The sequence below is a fragment of the Lissotriton vulgaris genome, chromosome 1_1 (genome assembly GCF_964263255.1).
Source record: "Lissotriton vulgaris chromosome 1_1, aLisVul1.2, whole genome shotgun sequence".
Classification (NCBI taxonomy): Eukaryota; Metazoa; Chordata; class Amphibia; order Caudata; family Salamandridae; genus Lissotriton; species Lissotriton vulgaris.
This window is the reverse complement of record NC_141685.1, coordinates 1,195,999,199-1,196,026,157: the sequence shown is the minus strand read 5'-3', so window position 1 is coordinate 1,196,026,157 and position 26,959 is coordinate 1,195,999,199. Positions and strand designations below refer to the sequence as shown.

The 26,959-nt window shown below is 38.8% G+C and overlaps 1 protein-coding gene across 1 annotated transcript in view; it reads left to right on the top strand.

Moving 5' to 3' along the window:
- Window positions 1-26,420, top strand: part of LOC147748902 (uncharacterized) — a 51,417-nt gene extending 24,997 nt beyond the window's left edge. Inside the window, exons 19-38 of the mRNA XM_086936498.1 lie at window positions 659-779; window positions 2,009-2,129; window positions 3,359-3,479; window positions 4,708-4,821; window positions 6,053-6,173; window positions 7,403-7,523; window positions 8,753-8,873; window positions 10,103-10,223; window positions 11,453-11,573; window positions 12,803-12,923; window positions 14,153-14,273; window positions 15,503-15,624; window positions 16,854-16,974; window positions 18,204-18,323; window positions 19,551-19,671; window positions 20,901-21,021; window positions 22,251-22,371; window positions 23,601-23,721; window positions 24,951-25,071; window positions 26,301-26,420. The gene's annotated coding sequence lies outside the window, so the exon portion shown is untranslated. The remainder of the gene's footprint in view (window positions 1-658; window positions 780-2,008; window positions 2,130-3,358; window positions 3,480-4,707; window positions 4,822-6,052; window positions 6,174-7,402; window positions 7,524-8,752; window positions 8,874-10,102; window positions 10,224-11,452; window positions 11,574-12,802; window positions 12,924-14,152; window positions 14,274-15,502; window positions 15,625-16,853; window positions 16,975-18,203; window positions 18,324-19,550; window positions 19,672-20,900; window positions 21,022-22,250; window positions 22,372-23,600; window positions 23,722-24,950; window positions 25,072-26,300) is intronic.
- The last annotated feature ends 539 nt before the right edge of the window (window positions 26,421-26,959 follow it).

Sequence of the window (26,959 nt, the reverse complement as noted above, 5' to 3'; positions counted from 1 at the left end):
TGTCTGACCTGAGGGCCATTCTGTTGCCTAGCAAACGGACATCATAAAGCAAAAACAAGATGTTGTCTGACATGAGGGCCACTCTGTTGCCTATTAAGCAGTAGGATACATTCATCTTGGTAATTAAATGAGTAGTAGGGTAGACAGGATGCCCTACTGTAAACTAAGATGTTAAGATTAAAGAAATTGGCATTTTTTTAGACTTCTGAATTTGTGTGAAAGTGCGTTTGAGCATAAGAGTCTCAACTTTACTATTGCTGAACTGGTAGGAATTGGCTAAAATTAGGATGGTAAATATGCTATTCATCGTTTTTATTATTCCCATTAATTGTAACATAACCCTTCCGCTCTCAACTAATCAGCTGGCTTAATTGCTAATGGTGTACCATATCCTAACACAAATGAATTGAGAAGGGTTCACTGCCACTTGGCTGGCAAAAAGATCTATATATCTATGTCCTAATGTATGTGCTACAGTTGTTTAGAGAGTGTTAGCAAGTGAGGCGTGGGATTCAAAAAAAGTATGGGATTTTAAAAACACAAATTGGGATTTGATTTTCTAATGAGCTGTTGATTTTCACAATAATATAGACTCCATACTATTGATCTGTTTACCCTTTATAAAAATTGTGCTAACAGTGGACTTTTCCATCTGCAGATTATACTGAATGGCCAGCAGTGGCAGTGTTTCACCACAGAATTTCTCTGCCTTGCCGAGACTGAAGGAAAAAAAAAAAGCAAGTCTTCCGGCATACGGCATCAATTCACCAAATTATATGGCAAGTAAAACTCACAATCATTCCTTTAGGCATTAAAAAGACGTTCACAGCATTTGAATTTCCTCATTACCTTCTAGTGGGAGCCTGTGCCTGAATATATTTTCTGTCAATAAGGAAGTAATATGGATCACATTGTGCTGGTCATGATAGTTAACAAACCTTCAACACTACTAAAGCCTGCTTTAAATCCTGGTGCTAGCAATGTTCCCTTTGAGGAATTTGCTGCCTTTGAGGTTGAAATGCACTATCTCACTTTAGAACTATAGTGTTTTCTTCTCAAAGAACAAAACTCATTTAACCTTCCCCTGCACTTTGCATGTTGGGCTCTGATACTCAAGATGGATTGGTATTAGGGATAATCTCTATTTTTGTATCCCCAGCCCACTTTCAAAAAGGCCGCTATGCTTTAAGTGGTTCAGCATCCTTTACCATTCCCCCTCCTACTTGCCTTACAAACACGGATAGTAACCTACTGCATAACTTCTGAAATCTCATCCTCCTGTGTGGTCAGCTTCCACAAGGACAATTGGTCCACTGGTGCTCTGACGTCATAAATCTAAAGCAAGAATGTTGTCTGACCTGAGGGCCATTCTGTTGCCTAGCAAACGGACATCATAAAGCAAAAACAAGATGTTGTCTGACATGAGGGCCACTCTGTTGCCTATTAAGCAGTAGGATACATTCATCTTGGTAATTAAATGAGTAGTAGGGTAGACAGGATGCCCTACTGTAAACTAAGATGTTAAGATTAAAGAAATTGGCATTTTTTTAGACTTCTGAATTTGTGTGAAAGTGCGTTTGAGCATAAGAGTCTCAACTTTACTATTGCTGAACTGGTAGGAATTGGCTAAAATGAGGATGGTAAATATGCTATTCATCGTTTTTATTATTCCCATTAATTGTAACATAACCCTTCCGCTCTCAACTAATCAGCTGGCTTAATTGCTAATGGTGTACCATATCCTAACACAAATGAATTGAGAAGGGTTCACTGCCACTTGGCTGGCAAAAAGATCTATATATCTATGTCCTAATGTATGTGCTACAGTTGTTTAGAGAGTGTTAGCAAGTGAGGCGTGGGATTCAAAAAAAGTATGGGATTTTAAAAACACAAATTGGGATTTGATTTTCTAATGAGCTGTTGATTTTCACAATAATATAGACTCCATACTATTGATCTGTTTACCCTTTATAAAAATTGTGCTAACAGTGGACTTTTCCATCTGCAGATTATACTGAATGGCCAGCAGTGGCAGTGTTTCACCACAGAATTTCTCTGCCTTGCCGAGACTGAAGGAAAAAAAAAAAGCAAGTCTTCCGGCATACGGCATCAATTCACCAAATTATATGGCAAGTAAAACTCACAATCATTCCTTTAGGCATTAAAAAGACGTTCACAGCATTTGAATTTCCTCATTACCTTCTAGTGGGAGCCTGTGCCTGAATATATTTTCTGTCAATAAGGAAGTAATATGGATCACATTGTGCTGGTCATGATAGTTAACAAACCTTCAACACTACTAAAGCCTGCTTTAAATCCTGGTGCTAGCAATGTTCCCTTTGAGGAATTTGCTGCCTTTGAGGTTGAAATGCACTATCTCACTTTAGAACTATAGTGTTTCCTTCTCAAAGAACAAAACTCATTTAACCTTCCCCTGCACTTTGCATGTTGGGCTCTGATACTCCAGATGGATTGGTATTAGGGATAATCTCTATTTTTGTATCCCCAGCCCACTTTCAAAAAGGCCGCTATGCTTTAAGTGGTTCAGCATCCTTTACCATTCCCCCTCCTACTTGCCTTACAAACACGGATAGTAACCTACTGCATAACTTCTGAAATCTCATCCTCCTGTGTGGTCAGCTTCCACAAGGACAATTGGTCCACTGGTGCTCTGACGTCATAAATCTAAAGCAAGAATGTTGTCTGACCTGAGGGCCATTCTGTTGCCTAGCAAACGGACATCATAAAGCAAAAACAAGATGTTGTCTGACATGAGGGCCACTCTGTTGCCTATTAAGCAGTAGGATACATTCATCTTGGTAATTAAATGAGTAGTAGGGTAGACAGGATGCCCTACTGTAAACTAAGATGTTAAGATTAAAGAAATTGGCATTTTTTTAGACTTCTGAATTTGTGTGAAAGTGCGTTTGAGCATAAGAGTCTCAACTTTACTATTGCTGAACTGGTAGGAATTGGCTAAAATTAGGATGGTAAATATGCTATTCATCGTTTTTATTATTCCCATTAATTGTAACATAACCCTTCCGCTCTCAACTAATCAGCTGGCTTAATTGCTAATGGTGTACCATATCCTAACACAAATGAATTGAGAAGGGTTCACTGCCACTTGGCTGGCAAAAAGATCTATATATCTATGTCCTAATGTATGTGCTACAGTTGTTTAGAGAGTGTTAGCAAGTGAGGCGTGGGATTCAAAAAAAGTATGGGATTTTAAAAACACAAATTGGGATTTGATTTTCTAATGAGCTGTTGATTTTCACAATAATATAGACTCCATACTATTGATCTGTTTACCCTTTATAAAAATTGTGCTAACAGTGGACTTTTCCATCTGCAGATTATACTGAATGGCCAGCAGTGGCAGTGTTTCACCACAGAATTTCTCTGCCTTGCCGAGACTGAAGGAAAAAAAAAAAGCAAGTCTTCCGGCATACGGCATCAATTCACCAAATTATATGGCAAGTAAAACTCACAATCATTCCTTTAGGCATTAAAAAGACGTTCACAGCATTTGAATTTCCTCATTACCTTCTAGTGGGAGCCTGTGCCTGAATATATTTTCTGTCAATAAGGAAGTAATATGGATCACATTGTGCTGGTCATGATAGTTAACAAACCTTCAACACTACTAAAGCCTGCTTTAAATCCTGGTGCTAGCAATGTTCCCTTTGAGGAATTTGCTGCCTTTGAGGTTGAAATGCACTATCTCACTTTAGAACTATAGTGTTTCCTTCTCAAAGAACAAAACTCATTTAACCTTCCCCTGCACTTTGCATGTTGGGCTCTGATACTCAAGATGGATTGGTATTAGGGATAATCTCTATTTTTGTATCCCCAGCCCACTTTCAAAAAGGCCGCTATGCTTTAAGTGGTTCAGCATCCTTTACCATTCCCCTCCTACTTGCCTTACAAACACGGATAGTAACCTACTGCATAACTTCTGAAATCTCATCCTCCTGTGTGGTCAGCTTCCACAAGGACAATTGGTCCACTGGTGCTCTGACGTCATAAATCTAAAGCAAGAATGTTGTCTGACCTGAGGGCCATTCTGTTGCCTAGCAAACAGACATCATAAACCAAAAACAAGATGTTGTCTGACATGAGGGCCACTCTGTTGCCTATTAAGCAGTAGGATACATTCATCTTGGTAATTAAATGAGTAGTAGGGTAGACAGGATGCCCTACTGTAAACTAAGATGTTAAGATTAAAGAAATTGGCATTTTTTAAGACTTCTGAATTTGTGTGAAAGTGCGTTTGAGCATAAGAGTCTCAACTTTACTATTGCCGAACTGGTAGGAATTGGCTAAAATGAGGATGGTAAATATGCTATTCATCGTTTTTATTATTCCCATTAATTGTAACATAACCCTTCCGCTCTCAACTAATCAGCTGGCTTAATTGCTAAATGTGTACCATATCCTAACACAAATGAATTGAGAAGGGTTCACTGCCACTTGGCTGGCAAAAAGATCTATATATCTATGTCCTAATGTATGTGCTACAGTTGTTTAGAGAGTGTTAGCAAGTGAGGCGTGGGATTCAAAAAAAGTATGGGATTTTAAAAACACAAATTGGGATTTGATTTTCTAATGAGCTGTTGATTTTCACAATAATATAGACTCCATACTATTGATCTGTTTACCCTTTATAAAAATTGTGCTAACAGTGGACTTTTCCATCTGCAGATTATACTGAATGGCCAGCAGTGGCAGTGTTTCACCACAGAATTTCTCTGCCTTGCCGAGACTGAAGGAAAAAAAAAAAGCAAGTCTTCCGGCATACGGCATCCAAATTATATGGCAAGTAAAACTCACAATCATTCCTTTAGGCATTAAAAAGACGTTCACAGCATTTGAATTTCCTCATTACCTTCTAGTGGGAGCCTGTGCCTGAATATATTTTCTGTCAATAAGGAAGTAATATGGATCACATTGTGCTGGTCATGATAGTTAACAAACCTTCAACACTACTAAAGCCTGCTTTAAATCCTGGTGCTAGCAATGTTCCCTTTGAGGAATTTGCTGCCTTTGAGGTTGAAATGCACTATCTCACTTTAGAACTATAGTGTTTCCTTCTCAAAGAACAAAACTCATTTAACCTTCCCCTGCACTTTGCATGTTGGGCTCTGATACTCAAGATGGATTGGTATTAGGGATAATCTCTATTTTTGTATCCCCAGCCCACTTTCAAAAAGGCCGCTATGCTTTAAGTGGTTCAGCATCCTTTACCATTCCCCCTCCTACTTGCCTTACAAGCACGGATAGTAACCTACTCTGCATAACTTCTGAAATCTCATCCTCCTGTGTGGTCAGCTTCCACAAGGACAATTGGTCCACTGGTGCTCTGACGTCATAAATCTAAAGCAAGAATGTTGTCTGACCTGAGGGCCATTCTGTTGCCTAGCAAACGGACATCATAAAGCAAAAACAAGATGTTGTCTGACATGAGGGCCACTCTGTTGCCTATTAAGCAGTAGGATACATTCATCTTGGTAATTAAATGAGTAGTAGGGTAGACAGGATGCCCTACTGTAAACTAAGATGTTAAGATTAAAGAAATTGGCATTTTTTTAGACTTCTGAATTTGTGTGAAAGTGCGTTTGAGCATAAGAGTCTCAACTTTACTATTGCTGAACTGGTAGGAATTGGCTAAAATGAGGATGGTAAATATGCTATTCATCGTTTTTATTATTCCCATTAATTGTAACATAACCCTTCCGCTCTCAACTAATCAGCTGGCTTAATTGCTAATGGTGTACCATATCCTAACACAAATGAATTGAGAAGGGTTCACTGCCACTTGGCTGGCAAAAAGATCTATATATCTATGTCCTAATGTATGTGCTACAGTTGTTTAGAGAGTGTTAGCAAGTGAGGCGTGGGATTCAAAAAAAGTATGGGATTTTAAAAACACAAATTGGGATTTGATTTTCTAATGAGCTGTTGATTTTCACAATAATATAGACTCCATACTATTGATCTGTTTACCCTTTATAAAAATTGTGCTAACAGTGGACTTTTCCATCTGCAGATTATACTGAATGGCCAGCAGTGGCAGTGTTTCACCACAGAATTTCTCTGCCTTGCCGAGACTGAAGGAAAAAAAAAAAGCAAGTCTTCCGGCATACGGCATCAATTCACCAAATTATATGGCAAGTAAAACTCACAATCATTCCTTTAGGCATTAAAAAGACGTTCACAGCATTTGAATTTCCTCATTACCTTCTAGTGGGAGCCTGTGCCTGAATATATTTTCTGTCAATAAGGAAGTAATATGGATCACATTGTGCTGGTCATGATAGTTAACAAACCTTCAACACTACTAAAGCCTGCTTTAAATCCTGGTGCTAGCAATGTTCCATTTGAGGAATTTGCTGCCTTTGAGGTTGAAATGCACTATCTCACTTTAGAACTATAGTGTTTCCTTCTCAAAGAACAAAACTCATTTAACCTTCCCCTGCACTTTGCATGTTGGGCTCTGATACTCCAGATGGATTGGTATTAGGGATAATCTCTATTTTTGTATCCCCAGCCCACTTTCAAAAAGGCCGCTATGCTTTAAGTGGTTCAGCATCCTTTACCATTCCCCCTCCTACTTGCCTTACAAACACGGATAGTAACCTACTGCATAACTTCTGAAATCTCATCCTCCTGTGTGGTCAGCTTCCACAAGGACAATTGGTCCACTGGTGCTCTGACGTCATAAATCTAAAGCAAGAATGTTGTCTGACCTGAGGGCCATTCTGTTGCCTAGCAAACGGACATCATAAAGCAAAAACAAGATGTTGTCTGACATGAGGGCCACTCTGTTGCCTATTAAGCAGTAGGATACATTCATCTTGGTAATTAAATGAGTAGTAGGGTAGACAGGATGCCCTACTGTAAACTAAGATGTTAAGATTAAAGAAATTGGCATTTTTTTAGACTTCTGAATTTGTGTGAAAGTGCGTTTGAGCATAAGAGTCTCAACTTTACTATTGCTGAACTGGTAGGAATTGGCTAAAATTAGGATGGTAAATATGCTATTCATCGTTTTTATTATTCCCATTAATTGTAACATAACCCTTCCGCTCTCAACTAATCAGCTGGCTTAATTGCTAATGGTGTACCATATCCTAACACAAATGAATTGAGAAGGGTTCACTGCCACTTGGCTGGCAAAAAGATCTATATATCTATGTCCTAATGTATGTGCTACAGTTGTTTAGAGAGTGTTAGCAAGTGAGGCGTGGGATTCAAAAAAAGTATGGGATTTTAAAAACACAAATTGGGATTTGATTTTCTAATGAGCTGTTGATTTTCACAATAATATAGACTCCATACTATTGATCTGTTTACCCTTTATAAAAATTGTGCTAACAGTGGACTTTTCCATCTGCAGATTATACTGAATGGCCAGCAGTGGCAGTGTTTCACCACAGAATTTCTCTGCCTTGCCGAGACTGAAGGAAAAAAAAAAAGCAAGTCTTCCGGCATACGGCATCAATTCACCAAATTATATGGCAAGTAAAACTCACAATCATTCCTTTAGGCATTAAAAAGACGTTCACAGCATTTGAATTTCCTCATTACCTTCTAGTGGGAGCCTGTGCCTGAATATATTTTCTGTCAATAAGGAAGTAATATGGATCACATTGTGCTGGTCATGATAGTTAACAAACCTTCAACACTACTAAAGCCTGCTTTAAATCCTGGTGCTAGCAATGTTCCCTTTGAGGAATTTGCTGCCTTTGAGGTTGAAATGCACTATCTCACTTTAGAACTATAGTGTTTTCTTCTCAAAGAACAAAACTCATTTAACCTTCCCCTGCACTTTGCATGTTGGGCTCTGATACTCAAGATGGATTGGTATTAGGGATAATCTCTATTTTTGTATCCCCAGCCCACTTTCAAAAAGGCCGCTATGCTTTAAGTGGTTCAGCATCCTTTACCATTCCCCCTCCTACTTGCCTTACAAACACGGATAGTAACCTACTGCATAACTTCTGAAATCTCATCCTCCTGTGTGGTCAGCTTCCACAAGGACAATTGGTCCACTGGTGCTCTGACGTCATAAATCTAAAGCAAGAATGTTGTCTGACCTGAGGGCCATTCTGTTGCCTAGCAAACGGACATCATAAAGCAAAAACAAGATGTTGTCTGACATGAGGGCCACTCTGTTGCCTATTAAGCAGTAGGATACATTCATCTTGGTAATTAAATGAGTAGTAGGGTAGACAGGATGCCCTACTGTAAACTAAGATGTTAAGATTAAAGAAATTGGCATTTTTTTAGACTTCTGAATTTGTGTGAAAGTGCGTTTGAGCATAAGAGTCTCAACTTTACTATTGCTGAACTGGTAGGAATTGGCTAAAATTAGGATGGTAAATATGCTATTCATCGTTTTTATTATTCCCATTAATTGTAACATAACCCTTCCGCTCTCAACTAATCAGCTGGCTTAATTGCTAATGGTGTACCATATCCTAACACAAATGAATTGAGAAGGGTTCACTGCCACTTGGCTGGCAAAAAGATCTATATATCTATGTCCTAATGTATGTGCTACAGTTGTTTAGAGAGTGTTAGCAAGTGAGGCGTGGGATTCAAAAAAAGTATGGGATTTTAAAAACACAAATTGGGATTTGATTTTCTAATGAGCTGTTGATTTTCACAATAATATAGACTCCATACTATTGATCTGTTTACCCTTTATAAAAATTGTGCTAACAGTGGACTTTTCCATCTGCAGATTATACTGAATGGCCAGCAGTGGCAGTGTTTCACCACAGAATTTCTCTGCCTTGCCGAGACTGAAGGAAAAAAAAAAAGCAAGTCTTCCGGCATACGGCATCAATTCACCAAATTATATGGCAAGTAAAACTCACAATCATTCCTTTAGGCATTAAAAAGACGTTCACAGCATTTGAATTTCCTCATTACCTTCTAGTGGGAGCCTGTGCCTGAATATATTTTCTGTCAATAAGGAAGTAATATGGATCACATTGTGCTGGTCATGATAGTTAACAAACCTTCAACACTACTAAAGCCTGCTTTAAATCCTGGTGCTAGCAATGTTCCCTTTGAGGAATTTGCTGCCTTTGAGGTTGAAATGCACTATCTCACTTTAGAACTATAGTGTTTTCTTCTCAAAGAACAAAACTCATTTAACCTTCCCCTGCACTTTGCATGTTGGGCTCTGATACTCAAGATGGATTGGTATTAGGGATAATCTCTATTTTTGTATCCCCAGCCCACTTTCAAAAAGGCCGCTATGCTTTAAGTGGTTCAGCATCCTTTACCATTCCCCCTCCTACTTGCCTTACAAACACGGATAGTAACCTACTGCATAACTTCTGAAATCTCATCCTCCTGTGTGGTCAGCTTCCACAAGGACAATTGGTCCACTGGTGCTCTGACGTCATAAATCTAAAGCAAGAATGTTGTCTGACCTGAGGGCCATTCTGTTGCCTAGCAAACGGACATCATAAAGCAAAAACAAGATGTTGTCTGACATGAGGGCCACTCTGTTGCCTATTAAGCAGTAGGATACATTCATCTTGGTAATTAAATGAGTAGTAGGGTAGACAGGATGCCCTACTGTAAACTAAGATGTTAAGATTAAAGAAATTGGCATTTTTTTAGACTTCTGAATTTGTGTGAAAGTGCGTTTGAGCATAAGAGTCTCAACTTTACTATTGCTGAACTGGTAGGAATTGGCTAAAATGAGGATGGTAAATATGCTATTCATCGTTTTTATTATTCCCATTAATTGTAACATAACCCTTCCGCTCTCAACTAATCAGCTGGCTTAATTGCTAATGGTGTACCATATCCTAACACAAATGAATTGAGAAGGGTTCACTGCCACTTGGCTGGCAAAAAGATCTATATATCTATGTCCTAATGTATGTGCTACAGTTGTTTAGAGAGTGTTAGCAAGTGAGGCGTGGGATTCAAAAAAAGTATGGGATTTTAAAAACACAAATTGGGATTTGATTTTCTAATGAGCTGTTGATTTTCACAATAATATAGACTCCATACTATTGATCTGTTTACCCTTTATAAAAATTGTGCTAACAGTGGACTTTTCCATCTGCAGATTATACTGAATGGCCAGCAGTGGCAGTGTTTCACCACAGAATTTCTCTGCCTTGCCGAGACTGAAGGAAAAAAAAAAAGCAAGTCTTCCGGCATACGGCATCAATTCACCAAATTATATGGCAAGTAAAACTCACAATCATTCCTTTAGGCATTAAAAAGACGTTCACAGCATTTGAATTTCCTCATTACCTTCTAGTGGGAGCCTGTGCCTGAATATATTTTCTGTCAATAAGGAAGTAATATGGATCACATTGTGCTGGTCATGATAGTTAACAAACCTTCAACACTACTAAAGCCTGCTTTAAATCCTGGTGCTAGCAATGTTCCCTTTGAGGAATTTGCTGCCTTTGAGGTTGAAATGCACTATCTCACTTTAGAACTATAGTGTTTCCTTCTCAAAGAACAAAACTCATTTAACCTTCCCCTGCACTTTGCATGTTGGGCTCTGATACTCCAGATGGATTGGTATTAGGGATAATCTCTATTTTTGTATCCCCAGCCCACTTTCAAAAAGGCCGCTATGCTTTAAGTGGTTCAGCATCCTTTACCATTCCCCCTCCTACTTGCCTTACAAACACGGATAGTAACCTACTGCATAACTTCTGAAATCTCATCCTCCTGTGTGGTCAGCTTCCACAAGGACAATTGGTCCACTGGTGCTCTGACGTCATAAATCTAAAGCAAGAATGTTGTCTGACCTGAGGGCCATTCTGTTGCCTAGCAAACGGACATCATAAAGCAAAAACAAGATGTTGTCTGACATGAGGGCCACTCTGTTGCCTATTAAGCAGTAGGATACATTCATCTTGGTAATTAAATGAGTAGTAGGGTAGACAGGATGCCCTACTGTAAACTAAGATGTTAAGATTAAAGAAATTGGCATTTTTTTAGACTTCTGAATTTGTGTGAAAGTGCGTTTGAGCATAAGAGTCTCAACTTTACTATTGCTGAACTGGTAGGAATTGGCTAAAATGAGGATGGTAAATATGCTATTCATCGTTTTTATTATTCCCATTAATTGTAACATAACCCTTCCGCTCTCAACTAATCAGCTGGCTTAATTGCTAATGGTGTACCATATCCTAACACAAATGAATTGAGAAGGGTTCACTGCCACTTGGCTGGCAAAAAGATCTATATATCTATGTCCTAATGTATGTGCTACAGTTGTTTAGAGAGTGTTAGCAAGTGAGGCGTGGGATTCAAAAAAAGTATGGGATTTTAAAAACACAAATTGGGATTTGATTTTCTAATGAGCTGTTGATTTTCACAATAATATAGACTCCATACTATTGATCTGTTTACCCTTTATAAAAATTGTGCTAACAGTGGACTTTTCCATCTGCAGATTATACTGAATGGCCAGCAGTGGCAGTGTTTCACCACAGAATTTCTCTGCCTTGCCGAGACTGAAGGAAAAAAAAAAAGCAAGTCTTCCGGCATACGGCATCAATTCACCAAATTATATGGCAAGTAAAACTCACAATCATTCCTTTAGGCATTAAAAAGACGTTCACAGCATTTGAATTTCCTCATTACCTTCTAGTGGGAGCCTGTGCCTGAATATATTTTCTGTCAATAAGGAAGTAATATGGATCACATTGTGCTGGTCATGATAGTTAACAAACCTTCAACACTACTAAAGCCTGCTTTAAATCCTGGTGCTAGCAATGTTCCCTTTGAGGAATTTGCTGCCTTTGAGGTTGAAATGCACTATCTCACTTTAGAACTATAGTGTTTCCTTCTCAAAGAACAAAACTCATTTAACCTTCACCTGCACTTTGCATGTTGGGCTCTGATACTCCAGATGGATTGGTATTAGGGATAATCTCTATTTTTGTATCCCCAGCCCACTTTCAAAAAGGCCGCTATGCTTTAAGTGGTTCAGCATCCTTTACCATTCCCCCTCCTACTTGCCTTACAAACACGGATAGTAACCTACTGCATAACTTCTGAAATCTCATCCTCCTGTGTGGTCAGCTTCCACAAGGACAATTGGTCCACTGGTGCTCTGACGTCATAAATCTAAAGCAAGAATGTTGTCTGACCTGAGGGCCATTCTGTTGCCTAGCAAACGGACATCATAAAGCAAAAACAAGATGTTGTCTGACATGAGGGCCACTCTGTTGCCTATTAAGCAGTAGGATACATTCATCTTGGTAATTAAATGAGTAGTAGGGTAGACAGGATGCCCTACTGTAAACTAAGATGTTAAGATTAAAGAAATTGGCATTTTTTTAGACTTCTGAATTTGTGTGAAAGTGCGTTTGAGCATAAGAGTCTCAACTTTACTATTGCTGAACTGGTAGGAATTGGCTAAAATGAGGATGGTAAATATGCTATTCATCGTTTTTATTATTCCCATTAATTGTAACATAACCCTTCCGCTCTCAACTAATCAGCTGGCTTAATTGCTAATGGTGTACCATATCCTAACACAAATGAATTGAGAAGGGTTCACTGCCACTTGGCTGGCAAAAAGATCTATATATCTATGTCCTAATGTATGTGCTACAGTTGTTTAGAGAGTGTTAGCAAGTGAGGCGTGGGATTCAAAAAAAGTATGGGATTTTAAAAACACAAATTGGGATTTGATTTTCTAATGAGCTGTTGATTTTCACAATAATATAGACTCCATACTATTGATCTGTTTACCCTTTATAAAAATTGTGCTAACAGTGGACTTTTCAATCTGCAGATTATACTGAATGGCCAGCAGTGGCAGTGTTTCACCACAGAATTTCTCTGCCTTGCCGAGACTGAAGGAAAAAAAAAAAGCAAGTCTTCCGGCATACGGCATCAATTCACCAAATTATATGGCAAGTAAAACTCACAATCATTCCTTTAGGCATTAAAAAGACGTTCACAGCATTTGAATTTCCTCATTACCTTCTAGTGGGAGCCTGTGCCTGAATATATTTTCTGTCAATAAGGAAGTAATATGGATCACATTGTGCTGGTCATGATAGTTAACAAACCTTCAACACTACTAAAGCCTGCTTTAAATCCTGGTGCTAGCAATGTTCCCTTTGAGGAATTTGCTGCCTTTGAGGTTGAAATGCACTATCTCACTTTAGAACTATAGTGTTTCCTTCTCAAAGAACAAAACTCATTTAACCTTCCCCTGCACTTTGCATGTTGGGCTCTGATACTCAAGATGGATTGGTATTAGGGATAATCTCTATTTTTGTATCCCCAGCCCACTTTCAAAAAGGCCGCTATGCTTTAAGTGGTTCAGCATCCTTTACCATTCCCCCTCCTACTTGCCTTACAAACACGGATAGTAACCTACTGCATAACTTCTGAAATCTCATCCTCCTGTGTGGTCAGCTTCCACAAGGACTATTGGTCCACTGGTGCTCTGACGTCATAAATCTAAAGCAAGAATGTTGTCTGACCTGAGGGCCATTCTGTTGCCTAGCAAACGGACATCATAAAGCAAAAACAAGATGTTGTCTGACATGAGGGCCACTCTGTTGCCTATTAAGCAGTAGGATACATTCATCTTGGTAATTAAATGAGTAGTAGGGTAGACAGGATGCCCTACTGTAAACTAAGATGTTAAGATTAAAGAAATTGGCATTTTTTTAGACTTCTGAATTTGTGTGAAAGTGCGTTTGAGCATAAGAGTCTCAACTTTACTATTGCTGAACTGGTAGGAATTGGCTAAAATGAGGATGGTAAATATGCTATTCATCGTTTTTATTATTCCCATTAATTGTAACATAACCCTTCCGCTCTCAACTAATCAGCTGGCTTAATTGCTAATGGTGTACCATATCCTAACACAAATGAATTGAGAAGGGTTCACTGCCACTTGGCTGGCAAAAAGATCTATATATCTATGTCCTAATGTATGTGCTACAGTTGTTTAGAGAGTGTTAGCAAGTGAGGCGTGGGATTCAAAAAAAGTATGGGATTTTAAAAACACAAATTGGGATTTGATTTTCTAATGAGCTGTTGATTTTCACAATAATATAGACTCCATACTATTGATCTGTTTACCCTTTATAAAAATTGTGCTAACAGTGGACTTTTCCATCTGCAGATTATACTGAATGGCCAGCAGTGGCAGTGTTTCACCACAGAATTTCTCTGCCTTGCTGAGACTGAAGGAAAAAAAAAAAGCAAGTCTTCCGGCATACGGCATCAATTCACCAAATTATATGGCAAGTAAAACTCACAATCATTCCTTTAGGCATTAAAAAGACGTTCACAGCATTTGAATTTCCTCATTACCTTCTAGTGGGAGCTTGTGCCTGAATATATTTTCTGTCAATAAGGAAGTAATATGGATCACATTGTGTTGGTCATGATAGTTAACAAACCTTCAACACTACTAAAGCCTGCTTTAAATCCTGGTGCTAGCAATGTTCCCTTTGAGGAATTTGCTGCCTTTGAGGTTGAAATGCACTATCTCACTTTAGAACTATAGTGTTTCCTTCTCAAAGAACAAAACTCATTTAACCTTCCCCTGCACTTTGCATGTTGGGCTCTGATACCCCAGATGGATTGGTATTGGGGATAATCTCTATTTTTGTATCCCCAGCCCACTTTCAAAAAGGCCGCTATGCTTTAAGTGGTTCAGCATCCTTTACCATTCCCCCTCCTACTTGCCTTACAAACACGGATAGTAACCTACTGCATAACTTCTGAAATCTCATCCTCCTGTGTGGTCAGCTTCCACAAGGACAATTGGTCCACTGGTGCTCTGACGTCATAAATCTAAAGCAAGAATGTTGTCTGACCTGAGGGCCATTCTGTTGCCTAGCAAACGGACATCATAAAGCAAAAACAAGATGTTGTCTGACATGAGGGCCACTCTGTTGCCTATTAAGCAGTAGGATACATTCATCTTGGTAATTAAATGAGTAGTAGGGTAGACAGGATGCCCTACTGTAAACTAAGATGTTAAGATTAAAGAAATTGGCATTTTTTTAGACTTCTGAATTTGTGTGAAAGTGCGTTTGAGCATAAGAGTCTCAACTTTACTATTGCTGAACTGGTAGGAATTGGCTAAAATGAGGATGGTAAATATGCTATTCATCGTTTTTATTATTCCCATTAATTGTAACATAACCCTTCCGCTCTCAACTAATCAGCTGGCTTAATTGCTAATGGTGTACCATATCCTAACACAAATGAATTGAGAAGGGTTCACTGCCACTTGGCTGGCAAAAAGATCTATATATCTATGTCCTAATGTATGTGCTACAGTTGTTTAGAGAGTGTTAGCAAGTGAGGCGTGGGATTCAAAAAAAGTATGGGATTTTAAAAACACAAATTGGGATTTGATTTTCTAATGAGCTGTTGATTTTCACAATAATATAGACTCCATACTATTGATCTGTTTACCCTTTATAAAAATTGTGCTAACAGTGGACTTTTCCATCTGCAGATTATACTGAATGGCCAGCAGTGGCAGTGTTTCACCACAGAATTTCTCTGCCTTGCCGAGACTGAAGGAAAAAAAAAAAAGCAAGTCTTCCGGCATACGGCATCAATTTACCAAATTATATGGCAAGTAAAACTCACAATCATTCCTTTAGGCATTAAAAAGACGTTCACAGCATTTGAATTTCCTCATTACCTTCTAGTGGGAGCCTGTGCCTGAATATATTTTCTGTCAATAAGGAAGTAATATGGATCACATTGTGTTGGTCATGATAGTTAACAAACCTTCAACACTACTAAAGTCTGCTTTAGATCCTGGTGCTAGCAATGTTCCCTTTGAGGAATTTGCTGCCTTTGAGGTTGAAATGCACTATCTCACTTTAGAACTATAGTGTTTCCTTCTCAAAGAACAAAACTCATTTAACCTTCCCCTGCACTTTGCATGTTGGGCTCTGATACTCAAGATGGATTGGTATTAGGGATAATCTCTATTTCTGTATCCCCAGCCCACTTTCAAAAAGGCCGCTATGCTTTAAGTGGTTCAGCATCCTTTACCATTCCCCCTCCTACTTGCCTTACAAACACGGATAGTAACCTACTGCATAACTTCTGAAATATCATCCTCCTGTGTGGTCAGCTTCCACAAGGACAATTGGTCCACTGGTGCTCTGACGTCATAAATATAAAGCAAGAATGTTGTCTGACCTGAGGGCCATTCTGTTGCCTAGCAAACGGACATCATAAAGCAAAAACAAGATGTTGTCTGACATGAGGGCCACTCTGTTGCCTATTAAGCAGTAGGATACATTCATCTTGGTAATTAAATGAGTAGTAGGGTAGACAGGATGCCCTACTGTAAACTAAGATGTTAAGATTAAAGAAATTGGCATTTTTTTAGACTTCTGAATTTGTGTGAAAGTGCGTTTGAGCATAAGAGTCTCAACTTTACTATTGCTGAACTGGTAGGAATTGGCTAAAATGAGGATGGTAAATATGCTATTCATCGTTTTTATTATTCCCATTAATTGTAACATAACCCTTCCGCTCTCAACTAATCAGCTGGCTTAATTGCTAATGGTGTACCATATCCTAACACAAATGAATTGAGAAGGGTTCACTGCCACTTGGCTGGCAAAAAGATCTATATATCTATGTCCTAATGTATGTGCTGCAGTTGTTTAGAGAGTGTTAGCAAGTGAGGCGTGGGATTCAAAAAAAGTATGGGATTTTAAAAACACAAATTGGGATTTGATTTTCTAATGAGCTGTTGATTTTCACAATAATATAGACTCCATACTATTGATCTGTTTACCCTTTATAAAAATTGTGCTAACAGTGGACTTTTCCATCTGCAGATTATACTGAATGGCCAGCAGTGGCAGTGTTTCACCACAGAATTTCTCTGCCTTGCCGAGACTGAAGGAAAAAAAAAAAGCAAGTCTTCCGGCATACGGCATCAATTCACCAAATTATATGGCAAGTAAAACTCACAATCATTCCTTTAGGCATTAAAAAGACGTTCACAGCATTTGAATTTTCTCATTACCTTCTAGTGGGAGCCTGTGCCTGAATATATTTTCTGTCAATAAGGAAGTAATATGGATCACATTGTGTTGGTCATGATAGTTAACAAACCTTCAACACTACTAAAGCCTGCTTTAGATCCTGGTGCTAGCAATGTTCCCTTTGAGGAATGTGCTGCCTTTGAGGTTGAAATGCACTATCTCACTTTAGAACTATAGTGTTTCCTTCTCAAAGAACAAAACTCATTTAACCTTCCCCTGCACTTTGCATGTTGGGCTCTGATACTCCAGATGGATTGGTATTAGGGATAATCTCTATTTTTGTATCCCCAGCCCACTTTCAAAAAGGCCGCTATGCTTTAAGTGGTTCAGCATCCTTTACCATTCCCCCTCCTACTTGCCTTACAAACACGGATAGTAACCTACTGCATAACTTCTGAAATATCATCCTCCTGTGTGGTCAGCTTCCACAAGGACAATCGGCCCACTGGTGCTCTGATGTCATAAATCTAAAGCAAGAATGTTGTCTGACCTGAGGGCCATTCTGTTGCCTAGCAAACGGACATCATAAAGCAAAAACAAGATGTTGTCTGACATGAGGGCCACTCTGTTGCCTATTAAGCAGTAGGATACATTCATCTTGGTAATTAAATGAGTAGTAGGGTAGACAGGATGCCCTACTGTAAACTAAGATGTTAAGATTAAAGAAATTGGCATTTTTTTAGACTTCTGAATTTGTGTGAAAGTGCGTTTGAGCATAAGAGTCTCAACTTTACTATTGCTGAACTGGTAGGAATTGGCTAAAATGAGGATGGTAAATATGCTATTCATCGTTTTTATTATTCCCATTAATTGTAACATAACCCTTCCGCTCTCAACTAATCAGCTGGCTTAATTGCTAATGGTGTACCATATCCTAACACAAATGAATTGAGAAGGGTTCACTGCCACTTGGCTGGCAAAAAGATCTATATATCTATGTCCTAATGTATGTGCTACAGTTGTTTAGAGAGTGTTAGCAAGTGAGGCGTGGGATTCAAAAAAAGTATGGGATTTTAAAAACACAAATTGGGATTTGATTTTCTAATGAGCTGTTGATTTTCACAATAATATAGACTCCATACTATTGATCTGTTTACCCTTTATAAAAATTGTGCTAACAGTGGACTTTTCCATCTGCAGATTATACTGAATGGCCAGCAGTGGCAGTGTTTCACCACAGAATTTCTCTGCCTTGCTGAGACTGAAGGAAAAAAAAAAGCAAGTCTTCCGGCATACGGCATCAATTCACCAAATTATATGGCAAGTAAAACTCACAATCATTCCTTTAGGCATTAAAAAGACGTTCACAGCATTTGAATTTCCTCATTACCTTCTAGTGGGAGCCTGTGCCTGAATATATTTTCTGTCAATAAGGAAGTAATATGGATCACATTGTGTTGGTCATGATAGTTAACAAACCTTCAACACTACTAAAGCCTGCTTTAAATCCTGGTGCTAGCAATGTTCCCTTTGAGGAATTTGCTGCCTTTGAGGTTGAAATGCACTATCTCACTTTAGAACTATAGTGTTTCCTTCTCAAAGAACAAAACTCATTTAACCTTCCCCTGCACTTTGCATGTTGGGCTCTGATACTCCAGATGGATTGGTATTAGGGATAATCTCTATTTTTGTATCCCCAGCCCACTTTCAAAAAGGCCGCTATGCTTTAAGTGGTTCAGCATCCTTTACCATTCCCCCTCCTACTTGCCTTACAAACACGGATAGTAACCTACTGCATAACTTCTGAAATCTCATCCTCCTGTGTGGTCAGCTTCCACAAGGACAATTGGTCCACTGGTGCTCTGACGTCATAAATCTAAAGCAAGAATGTTGTCTGACCTGAGGGCCATTCTGTTGCCTAGCAAACGGACATCATAAAGCAAAAACAAGATGTTGTCTGACATGAGGGCCACTCTGTTGCCTATTAAGCAGTAGGATACATTCATCTTGGTAATTAAATGAGTAGTAGGGTAGACAGGATGCCCTACTGTAAACTAAGATGTTAAGATTAAAGAAATTGGCATTTTTTTAGACTTCTGAATTTGTGTGAAAGTGCGTTTGAGCATAAGAGTCTCAACTTTACTATTGCTGAACTGGTAGGAATTGGCTAAAATGAGGATGGTAAATATGCTATTCATCGTTTTTATTATTCCCATTAATTGTAACATAACCCTTCCGCTCTCAACTAATCAGCTGGCTTAATTGCTAATGGTGTACCATATCCTAACACAAATGAATTGAGAAGGGTTCACTGCCACTTGGCTGGCAAAAAGATCTATATATCTATGTCCTAATGTATGTGCTACAGTTGTTTAGAGAGTGTTAGCAAGTGAGGCGTGGGATTCAAAAAAAGTATGGGATTTTAAAAACACAAATTGGGATTTGATTTTCTAATGAGCTGTTGATTTTCACAATAATATAGACTCCATTATTGATCTGTTTACCCTTTATAAAAATTGTGCTAACAGTGGACTTTTCCATCTGCAGATTATACTGAATGGCCAGCAGTGGCAGTGTTTCACCACAGAATTTCTCTGCCTTGCCGAGACTGAAGGAAAAAAAAAAAGCAAGTCTTCCGGCATACGGCATCAATTCACCAAATTATATGGCAAGTAAAACTCACAATCATTCCTTTAGGCATTAAAAAGACGTTCACAGCATTTGAATTTCCTCATTACCTTCTAGTGGGAGCCTGTGCCTGAATATATTTTCTGTCAATAAGGAAGTAATATGGATCACATTGTGCTGGTCATGATAGTTAACAAACCTTCAACACTACTAAAGCCTGCTTTAAATCCTGGTGCTAGCAATGTTCCCTTTGAGGAATTTGCTGCCTTTGAGGTTGAAATGCACTATCTCACTTTAGAACTATAGTGTTTCCTTCTCAAAGAACAAAACTCATTTAACCTTCCCCTGCACTTTGCATGTTGGGCTCTGATACTCAAGATGGATTGGTATTAGGGATAATCTCTATTTTTGTATCCCCAGCCCACTTTCAAAAAGGCCGCTATGCTTTAAGTGGTTCAGCATCCTTTACCATTCCCCCTCCTACTTGCCTTACAAACACGGATAGTAACCTACTGCATAACTTCTGAAATCTCATCCTCCTGTGTGGTCAGCTTCCACAAGGACAATTGGTCAACTGGTGCTCTGACGTCATAAATCTAAAGCAAGAATGTTGTCTGACCTGAGGGCCATTCTGTTGCCTAGCAAACGGACATCATAAAGCAAAAACAAGATGTTGTCTGACATGAGGGCCACTCTGTTGCCTATTAAGCAGTAGGATACATTCATCTTGGTAATTAAATGAGTAGTAGGGTAGACAGGATGCCCTACTGTAAACTAAGATGTTAAGATTAAAGAAATTGGCATTTTTTTAGACTTCTGAATTTGTGTGAAAGTGCGTTTGAGCATAAGAGTCTCAACTTTACTATTGCTGAACTGGTAGGAATTGGCTAAAATGAGGATGGTAAATATGCTATTCATCGTTTTTATTATTCCCATTAATTGTAACATAACCCTTCCGCTCTCAACTAATCAGCTGGCTTAATTGCTAATGGTGTACCATATCCTAACACAAATGAATTGAGAAGGGTTCACTGCCACTTGGCTGGCAAAAAGATCTATATATCTATGTCCTAATGTATGTGCTACAGTTGTTTAGAGAGTGTTAGCAAGTGAGGCGTGGGATTCAAAAAAAGTATGGGATTTTAAAAACACAAATTGGGATTTGATTTTCTAATGAGCTGTTGATTTTCACAATAATATAGACTCCATACTATTGATCTGTTTACCCTTTATAAAAATTGTGCTAACAGTGGACTTTTCCATCTGCAGATTATACTGAATGGCCAGCAGTGGCAGTGTTTCACCACAGAATTTCTCTGCCTTGCCGAGACTGAAGGAAAAAAAAAAAGCAAGTCTTCCGGCATACGGCATCAATTCACCAAATTATATGGCAAGTAAAACTCACAATCATTCCTTTAGGCATTAAAAAGACGTTCACAGCATTTGAATTTCCTCATTACCTTCTAGTGGGAGCCTGTGCCTGAATATATTTTCTGTCAATAAGGAAGTAATATGGATCACATTGTGCTGGTCATGATAGTTAACAAACCTTCAACACTACTAAAGCCTGCTTTAAATCCTGGTGCTAGCAATGTTCCCTTTGAGGAATTTGCTGCCTTTGAGGTTGAAATGCACTATCTCACTTTAGAACTATAGTGTTTCCTTCTCAAAGAACAAAACTCATTTAACCTTCCCCTGCACTTTGCATGTTGGGCTCTGATACTCAAGATGGATTGGTATTAGGGATAATCTCTATTTTTGTATCCCCAGCCCACTTTCAAAAAGGCCGCTATGCTTTAAGTGGTTCAGCATCCTTTACCATTCCCCCTCCTACTTGCCTTACAAACACGGATAGTAACCTACTGCATAACTTCTGAAATCTCATCCTCCTGTGTGGTCAGCTTCCACAAGGACAATTGGTCCACTGGTGCTCTGACGTCCTAAATCTAAAGCAAGAATGTTGTCTGACCTGAGGGCCATTCTGTTGCCTAGCAAACGGACATCATAAAGCAAAAACAAGATGTTGTCTGACATGAGGGCCACTCTGTTGCCTATTAAGCAGTAGGATACATTCATCTTGGTAATTAAATGAGTAGTAGGGTAGACAGGATGCCCTACTGTAAACTAAGATGTTAAGATTAAAGAAATTGGCATTTTTTTAGACTTCTGAATTTGTGTGAAAGTGCGTTTGAGCATAAGAGTCTCAACTTTACTATTGCTGAACTGGTAGGAATTGGCTAAAATTAGGATGGTAAATATGCTATTCATCGTTTTTATTATTCCCATTAATTGTAACATAACCCTTCCGCTCTCAACTAATCAGCTGGCTTAATTGCTAATGGTGTACCATATCCTAACACAAATGAATTGAGAAGGGTTCACTGCCACTTGGCTGGCAAAAAGATCTATATATCTATGTCCTAATGTATGTGCTACAGTTGTTTAGAGAGTGTTAGCAAGTGAGGCGTGGGATTCAAAAAAAGTATGGGATTTTAAAAACACAAATTGGGATTTGATTTTCTAATGAGCTGTTGATTTTCACAATAATATAGACTCCATACTATTGATGTGTTTACCCTTTATAAAAATTGTGCTAACAGTGGACTTTTCCATCTGCAGATTATACTGAATGGCCAGCAGTGGCAGTGTTTCACCACAGAATTTCTCTGCCTTGCTGAGACTGAAGGAAAAAAAAAAAGCAAGTCTTCCGGCATACGGCATCAATTCACCAAATTATATGGCAAGTAAAACTCACAATCATTCCTTTAGGCATTAAAAAGACGTTCACAGCATTTGAATTTCCTCATTACCTTCTAGTGGGAGCCTGTGCCTGAATATATTTTCTGTCAATAAGGAAGTAATATGGATCACATTGTGTTGGTCATGATAGTTAACAAACCTTCAACACTACTAAAGCCTGCTTTAAATCCTGGTGCTAGCAATGTTCCCTTTGAGGAATTTGCTGCCTTTGAGGTTGAAATGCACTATCTCACTTTAGAACTATAGTGTTTCCTTCTCAAAGAACAAAACTCATTTAACCTTCCCCTGCACTTTGCATGTTGGGCTCTGATACTCCAGATGGATTGGTATTAGGGATAATCTCTATTTTTGTATCCCCAGCCCACTTTCAAAAAGGCCGCTATGCTTTAAGTGGTTCAGCATCCTTTACCATTCCCCCTCCTACTTGCCTTACAAACACGGATAGTAACCTACTGCATAACTTCTGAAATCTCATCCTCCTGTGTGGTCAGCTTCCACAAGGACAATTGGTCCACTGGTGCTCTGACGTCATAAATCTAAAGCAAGAATGTTGTCTGACCTGAGGGCCATTCTGTTGCCTAGCAAACGGACATCATAAAGCAAAAACAAGATGTTGTCTGACATGAGGGCCACTCTGTTGCCTATTAAGCAGTAGGATACATTCATCTTGGTAATTAAATGAGTAGTAGGGTAGACAGGATGCCCTACTGTAAACTAAGATGTTAAGATTAAAGAAATTGGCATTTTTTTAGACTTCTGAATTTGTGTGAAAGTGCGTTTGAGCATAAGAGTCTCAACTTTACTATTGCTGAACTGGTAGGAATTGGCTAAAATGAGGATGGTAAATATGCTATTCATCGTTTTTATTATTCCCATTAATTGTAACATAACCCTTCCGCTCTCAACTAATCAGCTGGCTTAATTGCTAATGGTGTACCATATCCTAACACAAATGAATTGAGAAGGGTTCACTGCCACTTGGCTGGCAAAAAGATCTATATATCTATGTCCTAATGTATGTGCTACAGTTGTTTAGAGAGTGTTAGCAAGTGAGGCGTGGGATTCAAAAAAAGTATGGGATTTTAAAAACACAAATTGGGATTTGATTTTCTAATGAGCTGTTGATTTTCACAATAATATAGACTCCATACTATTGATCTGTTTACCCTTTATAAAAATTGTGCTAACAGTGGACTTTTCAATCTGCAGATTATACTGAATGGCCAGCAGTGGCAGTGTTTCACCACAGAATTTCTCTGCCTTGCCAAGACTGAAGGAAAAAAAAAAAGCAAGTCTTCCGGCATACGGCATCAATTCACCAAATTATATGGCAAGTAAAACTCACAATCATTCCTTTAGGCATTAAAAAGACGTTCACAGCATTTGAATTTCCTCATTACCTTCTAGTGGGAGCCTGTGCCTGAATATATTTTCTGTCAATAAGGAAGTAATATGGATCACATTGTGCTGGTCATGATAGTTAACAAACCTTCAACACTACTAAAGCCTGCTTTAAATCCTGGTGCTAGCAATGTTCCCTTTGAGGAATTTGCTGCCTTTGAGGTTGAAATGCACTATCTCACTTTAGAACTATAGTGTTTCCTTCTCAAAGAACAAAACTCATTTAACCTTCCCCTGCACTTTGCATGTTGGGCTCTGATACTCAAGATGGATTGGTATTAGGGATAATCTCTATTTTTGTATCCCCAGCCCACTTTCAAAAAGGCCGCTATGCTTTAAGTGGTTCAGCATCCTTTACCATTCCCCCTCCTACTTGCCTTACAAACACGGATAGTAACCTACTGCATAACTTCTGAAATCTCATCCTCCTGTGTGGTCAGCTTCCACAAGGACAATTGGTCCACTGGTGCTCTGACGTCATAAATCTAAAGCAAGAATGTTGTCTGACCTGAGGGCCATTCTGTTGCCTAGCAAACGGACATCATAAAGCAAAAACAAGATGTTGTCTGACATGAGGGCCACTCTGTTGCCTATTAAGCAGTAGGATACATTCATCTTGGTAATTAAATGAGTAGTAGGGTAGACAGGATGCCCTACTGTAAACTAAGATGTTAAGATTAAAGAAATTGGCATTTTTTTAGACTTCTGAATTTGTGTGAAAGTGCGTTTGAGCATAAGAGTCTCAACTTTACTATTGCTGAACTGGTAGGAATTGGCTAAAATGAGGATGGTAAATATGCTATTCATCGTTTTTATTATTCCCATTAATTGTAACATAACCCTTCCGCTCTCAACTAATCAGCTGGCTTAATTGCTAATGGTGTACCATATCCTAACACAAATGAATTGAGAAGGGTTCACTGCCACTTGGCTGGCAAAAAGATCTATATATCTATGTCCTAATGTATGTGCTACAGTTGTTTAGAGAGTGTTAGCAAGTGAGGCGTGGGATTCAAAAAAAGTATGGGATTTTAAAAACACAAATTGGGATTTGATTTTCTAATGAGCTGTTGATTTTCACAATAATATAGACTCCATACTATTGATCTGTTTACCCTTTATAAAAATTGTGCTAACAGTGGACTTTTCAATCTGCAGATTATACTGAATGGCCAGCAGTGGCAGTGTTTCACCACAGAATTTCTCTGCCTTGCCAAGACTGAAGGAAAAAAAAAAAGCAAGTCTTCCGGCATACGGCATCAATTCACCAAATTATATGGCAAGTAAAACTCACAATCATTCCTTTAGGCATTAAAAAGACGTTCACAGCATTTGAATTTCCTCATTACCTTCTAGTGGGAGCCTGTGCCTGAATATATTTTCTGTCAATAAGGAAGTAATATGGATCACATTGTGCTGGTCATGATAGTTAACAAACCTTCAACACTACTAAAGCCTGCTTTAAATCCTGGTGCTAGCAATGTTCCCTTTGAGGAATTTGCTGCCTTTGAGGTTGAAATGCACTATCTCACTTTAGAACTATAGTGTTTCCTTCTCAAAGAACAAAACTCATTTAACCTTCCCCTGCACTTTGCATGTTGGGCTCTGATACTCAAGATGGATTGGTATTAGGGATAATCTCTATTTTTGTATCCCCAGCCCACTTTCAAAAAGGCCGCTATGCTTTAAGTGGTTCAGCATCCTTTACCATTCCCCCTCCTACTTGCCTTACAAACACGGATAGTAACCTACTGCATAACTTCTGAAATCTCATCCTCCTGTGTGGTCAGCTTCCACAAGGACAATTGGTCCACTGGTGCTCTGACGTCCTAAATCTAAAGCAAGAATGTTGTCTGACCTGAGGGCCATTCTGTTGCCTAGCAAACGGACATCATAAAGCAAAAACAAGATGTTGTCTGACATGAGGGCCACTCTGTTGCCTATTAAGCAGTAGGATACATTCATCTTGGTAATTAAATGAGTAGTAGGGTAGACAGGATGCCCTACTGTAAACTAAGATGTTAAGATTAAAGAAATTGGCATTTTTTTAGACTTCTGAATTTGTGTGAAAGTGCGTTTGAGCATAAGAGTCTCAACTTTACTATTGCTGAACTGGTAGGAATTGGCTAAAATTAGGATGGTAAATATGCTATTCATCGTTTTTATTATTCCCATTAATTGTAACATAACCCTTCCGCTCTCAACTAATCAGCTGGCTTAATTGCTAATGGTGTACCATATCCTAACACAAATGAATTGAGAAGGGTTCACTGCCACTTGGCTGGCAAAAAGATCTATATATCTATGTCCTAATGTATGTGCTACAGTTGTTTAGAGAGTGTTAGCAAGTGAGGCGTGGGATTCAAAAAAAGTATGGGATTTTAAAAACACAAATTGGGATTTGATTTTCTAATGAGCTGTTGATTTTCACAATAATATAGACTCCATACTATTGATCTGTTTACCCTTTATAAAAATTGTGCTAACAGTGGACGTTTCCATCTGCAGATTATACTGAATGGCCAGCAGTGGCAGTGTTTCACCACAGAATTTCTCTGCCTTGCCAAGACTGAAGGAAAAAAAAAAGCAAGTCTTCCGGCATACGGCATCAATTCACCAAATTATATGGCAAGTAAAACTCACAATCATTCCTTTAGGCATTAAAAAGACGTTCACAGCATTTGAATTTCCTCATTACCTTCTAGTGGGAGCCTGTGCCTGAATATATTTTCTGTCAATAAGGAAGTAATATGGATCACATTGTGCTGGTCATGATAGTTAACAAACCTTCAACACTACTAAAGCCTGCTTTAAATCCTGGTGCTAGCAATGTTCCCTTTGAGGAATTTGCTGCCTTTGAGGTTGAAATGCACTATCTCACTTTAGAACTATAGTGTTTCCTTCTCAAAGAACAAAACTCATTTAACCTTCCCCTGCACTTTGCATGTTGGGCTCTGATACTCAAGATGGATTGGTATTAGGGATAATCTCTATTTTTGTATCCCCAGCCCACTTTCAAAAAGGCCGCTATGCTTTAAGTGGTTCAGCATCCTTTACCATTCCCCCTCCTACTTGCCTTACAAACACGGATAGTAACCTACTGCATAACTTCTGAAATCTCATCCTCCTGTGTGGTCAGCTTCCACAAGGACAATTGGTCCACTGGT